General features: G+C 48.3%; 1 long non-coding RNA gene across 1 annotated transcript; it reads left to right on the plus strand.

Annotated features, from left to right (window-relative positions):
- Positions 1-4,490: 4,490 nt before the first annotated feature.
- On the plus strand, positions 4,491-8,615 carry LOC108539786 (uncharacterized). Its single transcript, XR_001888481.1, has 2 exons — positions 4,491-4,657; positions 8,322-8,615. It is a non-coding gene; the product is annotated as an uncharacterized LOC108539786 (long non-coding RNA).
- Positions 8,616-8,990: the final 375 nt, after the last annotated feature.

Genomic DNA, 8,990 nt, shown 5'->3' on the forward strand with positions numbered 1-8,990 from the left:
ACAGCAGGGAAGACACTCCCCTGTGATTTCTTCCAGACATGTTTGTTTCAGCCTCCGTATTTGCATCTGCAGACTGCACATGGGAAGACGTGGGGCCCCAGCTTCCTGCATTCTGTAGGGATCTGCAACTGAGCTGGCACTTTTAGTAAAGACGTCCCCTGTTCCCTTGATCTGCAATCCTGAATCTGTTGTGAATCAAGCATCCCGTGTGTGTGTCTGTTTCTGGACCCTCCATTCCACTTCACTGACCACNGTACATGTGTGGCCTATGGGCATGTGTGAATGCTTGTGCATGTGTACGTGTGCCTCTTTAAATTCAGGAGCTACTCACTCGAATGACGTAGGAATGAGCAGAGGCAGGAACTCTGGAGTGTCCCTGAAGGCAGTAAGTTCTTCCAGTTCTGGAACAGAGCTGCCGGCGAGCGAGCCCAGCCCCGCTTTCTCCTTCCTCCAGGGCGATAATGTTCCCATGAGGCTCATTAGAGAAGATGGATGAATCCTGGCAGCTTGAAGGCTTCCAGAGTCACGAGCGTGCACACGCACACACACGCACAGCCCCACCAGTCTCATTACCAGCAGTTATGTAAAGCACGCTTCCTGGGAACAGCTCGCCTCATTAGTCCACCGGAGTGATTAAGCTGCAGAAAGAAGCCTCTCTTTCCCGGAGTGGGGCACACCGTGCCCAGTCTGTGCAGCTCAAACCACACTCCGTTTCCAAAGGCTGGAAGTAATTTTCTGGCCCTGAGGGAATTCCCATGGATTTTTTGTTTGTTTGTTTTGTTTTAGAGAGAGTCTTGCTCTGTCATCCAGGCTGGGATGTGGTGGCATGATCATATCTCACTGCAGCCTCGAACTCCTGGCCTTAAACAATCCTCCTGCCTCAGCCTCCCGAGTAGCTGGGACCTCAGGCACGTGCCACCACCCTCAGCTAATTGTTTTTTGCATTTTTTGTAGAGATGGAGTATCACTATCTTGCCTGGGCTGGTCTCAAACTCAGGGGCTCCAGCGATCCTCCCACCTTGGCCTCCTAAAGTGCTGGGATTGCAAGTGGGAAGCTTCGGCTGAATTCCCATGGATTTTATGTCAGTTGGTGCTGAGGACTTTGAGGCCGATGCCAACGGTGATCCCCGGAATGTGGTGACCACCCACCTTGGGGATAATGACCCCAGATCACCTCCCCATCCCTAATTAGAGCAGAAACACCAAGGATTCTGCCTGGGAAATGGCTGGGAATACTCCTCCTCTCCAGCCCCTGAGGCTGGTGTACAGTGTGGGCATGGGGCTGTGGGGCCCAGGCAGGGCCTGACTCCGGCCTACTGGGGACCCGGGCAGTGTGTCTCCCAGAGACTGGTGGTCTCGGCTGCCAGACCCCTGGTTAATGTGGAATTGAGGTCCAGCAACCCTGGATAGAGGCACCGGGCAAATGCCGCCAGCCAGCAGTGCTCCCATTGGTTCCTCACATCCACGGCATGACCCTCGTCTTACAGATGAGGACTTTGAGGTCCAGCAAGGTCACTAACTTGCCCAGGGTTGTACAGCAGGAAGGGGAGAGAAGAGATTGGGAGTGAGGCAGCCTGGCCCCAGACACAGGCCCTCACCCACTGCTCTGCCCTGCCCTGGCCTAAGTGTTCACAGAAAGCTGATGATAGAAAGGCCTGGTGTCCTGACGATGTCCTGGGTCCAACTCCTTGGCTCCCAGGAGAACCCAGAGGAGGGCCAGGCCCTCCTACTCCAGGTCCTGGGATCCTGGCGGACAGGATGCTGGGACCCCTCCAGCCTGTGCTGCTGCAGGGGGGTGCCCCACAGAGGGGTTTGCAGACCACCTTGGAGCCCCTGCCTTCAGCCCTTGGAGCCTGAGACTCCCAGCACCCTGACCTGTGACCTTCAGTAACGATGATGTATCGGCTGGAATCACACAGACCGCCCAGTGACCCGGTCAATAAGGAGATTTCCTTTTACTTCCTTTGTTTAATGTCCTTCTTTTATCCACTCTTACATAATTGTATAACTTTTATTAGGAAAATGAATCCATGAATGCATCACCAAGCTTCAGTGACAGCCAGGCTCCCTCTAGCCTCATAAATCCTCCCGTGGGGTATTTGAAATCAAATGAAGATGTCCTATCACTGCGTCCATAAACACTGTGGTATGTGCCCCAGCAGATAAAATCTCTCCTTTTAGAAAACATAGTCGCAATGTAATCATCACAATTGAGTCCTAAATATTCAGCCTGTTCACATTTCCCTGACTGAAAACAGCCGTGGTAATGTGTTTTCCTCGCTGCCCTGGCCCAGGTGTGTCTTCCGGCCCCGCGCCCTCTGTCCTCTCGCTTTCTGGGCATCTGCGTGTGGATCCCGGGCTGTTCGTCCCATGGGATGCCCACTCCCGGGCTGCTGCTGCTTCTGCCTGGCCGGGTTTGATGAGCTCCTCCATCCCTGCATTTCCTCCAGCCTCGGGGTTGCCAGGCAGTGCCGGCTCCTGTCCTCCACACACTGTGGGGCACAGGGTGTCCTGGTGCCTCTCGTCTAGGGACGGTCAGCCTGGTCACATAGGCCCCAGAGGAGGGCTGGGTACTCCTGCCCCTGGTCCTGGGATCCCTGGAGGGCAGGATGCTGGCACCCCTCCAGCCTGTGCTGCTGCAGAGGGTGGCCCCGCAGGGGAGTTTTGTACCGCCTTAGAGCTCAGTGCAGCGGGGACTGCCTCAGCTCAGGTCTCAAGCCAGCTCTCTCCTTGTAGGGACTGGGTTTCCCCGTGTTACCTTACTCCCCTGAGCCTGACAGCTCAGCCCCTCTCGCGGCGGTGGCTCACCTCTGGCGTTTCATGAAGGTTTGCAAAACAGCGATCTTCGGATCCCATTGCTCCTTCTGCATTTCCTCGCTGGAGATCCTCTGGAAAGAGCTTTCTCCCATGAGCTACCCGGCTGGGTGAGAAAGTTCCTGCAGGAAAGCCGGGACACATGCTTGCTTCCTCCCCTATTTGCCAGTTCTCAGCATCACGGCTTGGTGCCCTAACAGCAGGAGGGCACAGGAGGGACAGGGACAGGAGGGACAGGAGGTTTCGAAAGTGGTTTGATAAATTCACGGAGTTTTAAACATTTGGTGTTTTCTGCCATCACTACCGTTAGTCTGTTCGATGTCTGTAGCGCCCCGGCTGGCGCTGGGAGTCCTTCTGCACCCGCTCTGCACCCCAAATGAAACCCCATCTGGACAGGGACCCTGTCTTGCTCACCCACGGATCCTGGGCACAGCAGGGAAGACACTCCCCTGTGATTTCTTCCAGACATGTTTGTTTCAGCCTCCGTATTTGCATCTGCAGACTGCACATGGGAAGACGTGGGGCCCCAGCTTCCTGCATTCTGTAGGGATCTGCAACTGAGCTGGCACTTTTAGTAAAGACGTCCCCTGTTCCCTTGATCTGCAATCCTGAATCTGTTGTGAATCAAGCATCCCGTGTGTGTGTCTGTTTCTGGACCCTCCATTCCACTTCACTGACCACTGTGTGGCCTGGTCCAGACTCCTGTAGCTTTGTAGTGGGCATTGGCACCTGTGGTCTGAGTCCCTCGCTTTGGTCATCTTCAAGGTCATCTTGCTATTCTTACCCCATCCATTCCCATGTAAACTTTAGCTTGGCAACCCCCCCAACCCCCAACACACACACTCACACACATCGGCCTGGATTTTAATGGGGATTATATGAAATTTATACATCAATTTTTGTGCTTGTTAACTTGTTTTTAATCCAGAAACATATCATATCCCTTCCTTTATTTAAATCTTTTTTTTTCTTTTTTTTCTGTCACTCAGGCTGGAGTGCTGTGGTGAGATCTCCACTCACTGCAACCTCTGCCTCCCAGGTTCAAGTGATTCTCCTACCTCAGCCTCCCAAGTATCTGGGATTGCAGGCACACACCTCCATGCCTGGCTAATTTTTGTATTTTTGTATTTTTAGTAGAGATGGGGTTTCACCATGTTGGCCAGGCTGGTTGCAAACTCCTGATCTCAGGTTATCTGTCCACCTAGGACTCCTAAAGTGTTGGGATTATAGGCGTGAGCCCCCAAGCCTGGCCTATTTAAATCTTCTTTAATCTACCTTAGTAAATGTTTTGTTGTTTTGGAATATTTTCTAGAACAATTACTAGGTAGTTGATGCATTTTGATACTACTAAAATGGTATCATTTAAAATTCTCATTTTCTAATTATTTGTTGCTGGTCTATATAAAGACAATTAATTTTTGTATATTTAGCTTGTATCCAGTGTTGTTGCTAAATTTACTTTTTAAAAATAACAGCTTTATTAAAATATAATTCACATACCATACAGTTCACCTATGTAAAGTGTAGAGTTCAATGCTTGTTAGTATATTCACAGAATTGCACAACCATCATTGCAATCAATTTTAAAACATTTTTACTATCCTCCCTCACAATAAGTACAACAAACAAAAACCTGTACCAACACTAAGTTCATTTTTCATCCTAACACTCACCTAGAGATTATTTTGGATTTTCTACAAACACAATGAGGTTCCTGCTGTGCTTGTGTTGGGAAATCTGCCGGAACCTACAGGAGGGAAATTTTAATGAAAGCATGCGCCTGCTGGAAAACGAACTGGGCTTTTGAAAAGAGAGGGGCTGAGTTTGTGCTGACATGAACAAGGTACAGAGAGATCTAAATGCATGGCATAGTGCGTGTTTATGTTGTCCACAACGGCTAATTAAAATGTTCATTCTAACCTTAGACATGGATTGAGAATTAGGCAGATGTATACAGAATTGAATTAGGAGACTCAGGCTACCAGGAATTTTGAGTGATTCTAGTACAAGCTCCTAAGGGTCTCATCGGTAAAGGCATTTCTGAATGCATCCTCTTCCCCTCCCCAAAGAAGAAGATTAAATGTGCCAGGTCTGTAGGGAAGGTCAGCAGGTGTGATTGTGGTCAAGCCTGCGTCCCCTCACCTGTGCCGCTGGCAGGCCGGGTCCCCAAGCAAACCCTAGCATCCGACTGGATCAACTGAGCAGAACAACGCTGGATTAGGCTTCTGCCCCGAGCTGGGGGGAGCCAGCCCCAGAGACCCCGGGCGGGAAAGCTGGGCCAAGCCCGAGCCTCCTTCTGTGGGGGGCACAGCGGTGGCTGCTGGAGTCATTCCCAGGGGTCGGAGGCATCCACCCCAGGCTGCCTCCAGGTGACTGGAGCAATGAAGAGAAAAAATTATTTCTGTGTCAAAACATGTTTCTGTGTTAGCCTAAGGTAAACTGAGAGAAAAAAATCCCTGTTTAAGAGAATTTCTGCATAAGTAAGGTTCATAAGTATATGTCAGAGCTTGTGATTCTCTGGGGGAAAATGTCATAACAATGTAGAAACTTTATCTAGACAAGTTTGCTCATTCTATAACTTTGGTACACACACTACTGTAAAATGTCAAGTTTTAACACCAAAAATTAAATTTCTGAGGGTAGCCAGGTGAACAATTCCCTCTAAGGAGAGGGAAGATCCACACTTGATGATTTATTTTCCACCTTTCTCTCCTTTTCCCTGTCCTGGGACTTCCAGAAACCACAGGAGGTGGGGCCAGAAAAGAACAGGATCTGAAAATGTTCTTACTCTAACTCCCAAGTGGCATGTGTGAGCCAGTCTTAGCTTTGGTTTGCACTTTCTGGAAGGAAGGAATTATGTCGAAACCTTAGTTTGAGAGATGATGGATTTCTGGGTGGAAATGAGCAAACGGATGGATGGATGGATGGATGGATGGATGGATGGATGGATGGTGGATGGATAGATGGATGGTTGGATGGATGGATGGATGGATAGATGGATGGATGGATAGATGGATGGATGGATGGATAGATGAGTGGATGGTTGGTTGGGTGGGTGGGTGGATGGATGGATGGATAGATGGATGGATGGATAGATGGGTGGATGGTTGGGTGGATGGATGGATGAATGGATGGATGGATGTGTGGGTGGGTGGGTGGATGGATGGATGGATGTGTGATTGGGTGGGTGGGTGGATGGATGGATGGATGGATGGATGGATGGATGGATGGACAGATGGATGACTGGATAGATGGATGGATAGATGGGTGGATGGCTGGGTGGATGGATGGCTGGGTGGATAGATGGATGGATGGGTGGATGAATGGATGGATATGGATGGATGGACAGGTGGGTGGATGGATGTATGGATGGATAGATGAATGGACAGATGGGTGGGTGGATGGATGGTTAGATGGATGGACGGATGGATGGATAGATGGATTGGTGGGTGGATGGTTGGGTGGGTGGATGGATGGTTAGATGGATGGATGGATAGATGGGTGGATGGTTGGATGGATGGATAGATGGGTGGATGGTTGGATGGATGGATNNNGATGGATGGATGGATGGATGGATGGATGGATGGATGCATGGATGGTGGATGGATGGGTGGATGGATGGATGGATGGGTGGATGGATGGATGGATGGATGGATGGATGGATGGATGGGTGGATGGATGGATGGATGGATGGGTGGATAGATGGATGGATGGGTGGATGAATGGATGGATATGGATGGATGGACAGGTGGGTGGATGGATGTATGGATGGATAGATGAATGGACAGATGGGTGGGTGGATGGATGGTTAGATGGATGGACGGATGGATGGATAGATGGATTGGTGGGTGGATGGTTGGGTGGGTGGATGGATGGTTAGATGGATGGATGGATAGATGGGTGGATGGTTGGATGGATGGATAGATGGGTGGATGGTTGGATGGATGGATGGATGGATGATGGATGGATGGATGACTGTATAGATGGATGGATAGATAGGTGGATGGTTGGATGGATGGATGGATGGATGTGTGCAGAGGAAAGAGGCAATGTCATTGGTCTTCATGTGAATTCCAGCCAGCAAGACTACAATGCTCCTATGAGACCAAACTATTTTGTTTCCATTTTGAGGATAAGCTTACACTTAGAAGAAAAATCACAGCTTCTGAGCTACTGGTCTGTAAATTGGCAACAGCACGAAGCAGATAAGGGAATATGCTTGCTATGGACATGTGCCCAGACATGAAGCAGATAAGGGAATACGCTTGCTATGGACATGTGCCCAGACAAAGAACAGTGGTTAGTTGTTCAAACATTTCCTTCCAAGGCTAATATTTTCAGAAGGAAAAATATAACAAAGGTGATTACTGCCACATTTACATCTCTGCAAGGCCCTGTTTTATTTTTAACCTGATAAAAGGGACCGGAACTAGTGGATCCATGTCATGACGCACTTGTCAAAACCCACAAAATGTTTGACACAAGGAGTGAGCTCTAATGTGAGCTGTGTGTCCGCGTGACTGATAACTGTACCAAACGCAGCACAGGATGCAGGGTGTCAGTCCTAGAGGAGCCGAGGCACTGGGGGCTCCCTGGACCTGATACTCAGCTTTTCTGTAAACCTAAAAATGCTCTAAGTAACAAAGTTCACTCATTAAAATGTTTAAAAAGGAGCCAAACCATGCTGCTTCTTTAATACATCTTATATGCTTTTGCCAATAGTAATAGGAATCATTTTAAATGTCCGATCTGGAGATTTTCATATCATGTTTAAAAGACTGGGCATTTAGAAAATCCCCTTTTGGGTCATGTCATTACCTGATACAGTTCATTAAACATTCTGTGAATGACTGTGACACACACGATGGCTCCCTTGTTTTCGTTCATAAATGGGATTCTATAGAAGCACTGATTACATCATCGTATTATAAAGGCCTACAAAATTGCTCCTGAACCTGAATTGCAGGGTGAAATTTAAAGGCAAGCATCTCTAATAATATCAACGTGGAAAGCTATTGTATTTTGATCTTATTCCATCATGGTTTCTGACATTCTCAAATGGCCTTTGCACTTTGTAGGAATAGGGCATTAAGAAATAAATGCCTGGCCGTGTGCGGTGGCTCACACCCGTAATCCCAGCACTTTGGGAGGCCAAGGTGGGTGGATCATGAGGTCAGGAGATCAAGACCATCCTGGCTAACACCATGAAACCTCGTCTCTACCAAAAATACAAAAAACTAGCCGGGCGTGGTGGCGGGCTCCTGTAGTCCCAGCTACTCGGGAGGCTGAGGCAGGAGAATGGTGTGAACCCAGGAGGTGGAGCTTACAGTGAGCCGAGATCACGCCACTGCATTCCAGCCTGGCGACACAGCGAGACTCTGTCTCAAATAAATAAATATCTGAGTGTCTTTTTAAAATTAGAATTCAACACCAAATTGTGGGTTATTTTAAAAAATATGTTAAAGACTGACTATTCTGAAGATAAAGACCCTTTTTGTTCTTCTCAGAGAACTGTATTGCCTTAAAACCACACTTCCAGGAATGACCACCTGCAAGCTTGCACTATGACTCCCATCCCAAGACATTCGGGCCAGTATGAGCAGAGAGGTTCTCAGCACCGTCACAAGACCCTGTGATATCATTTTAGACTCATTTGTGGCTGTTGACAACACCACACACATGAAATTATGCTCACTGGAATCGAAATGTTCAGCTAAACAAAGAATTGTATTGGTCATGAAATTATTAACAGGAGGGATAACATTCCAGAGTGGGCCATTCAAGAATTTGAATTCAAATCATTCTCATGTAAGATGTTGGAGCTAGATTTACACCTATGTGTGTGCACCCACCAGGTCAAAGTCTCACTTCTGCCCTGTCCCTGCCACACCCACCCCAGAGTAGTCACAGGGACAGGCTGGTGGGGATTTGGGTGTAGATGGGAGGTAGTGCCAGTTCAAGGCGTCCCTATGGTCAAGTTGTGGCTACCTGAACACTGAAAGAAAAAAAAATCATAGTTACTTGAAATAAACTTATTACCTAAAAACTGCAAACCCCCAGTGGTACACGAAGACAACTTCCTTTTTACTTGTCTAACGAATAGTACTAAACAGAGGCCAATTGATTCACTACAAATGCTACTCGCTTGAGCTGGGTTTTGATTATGTTTTCTTTTT

Source organism: Rhinopithecus bieti, unplaced genomic scaffold (assembly GCF_001698545.2).
Source record: "Rhinopithecus bieti isolate Rb0 unplaced genomic scaffold, ASM169854v2 scaffold_18153, whole genome shotgun sequence".
Classification (NCBI taxonomy): domain Eukaryota; kingdom Metazoa; phylum Chordata; class Mammalia; order Primates; family Cercopithecidae; genus Rhinopithecus; species Rhinopithecus bieti.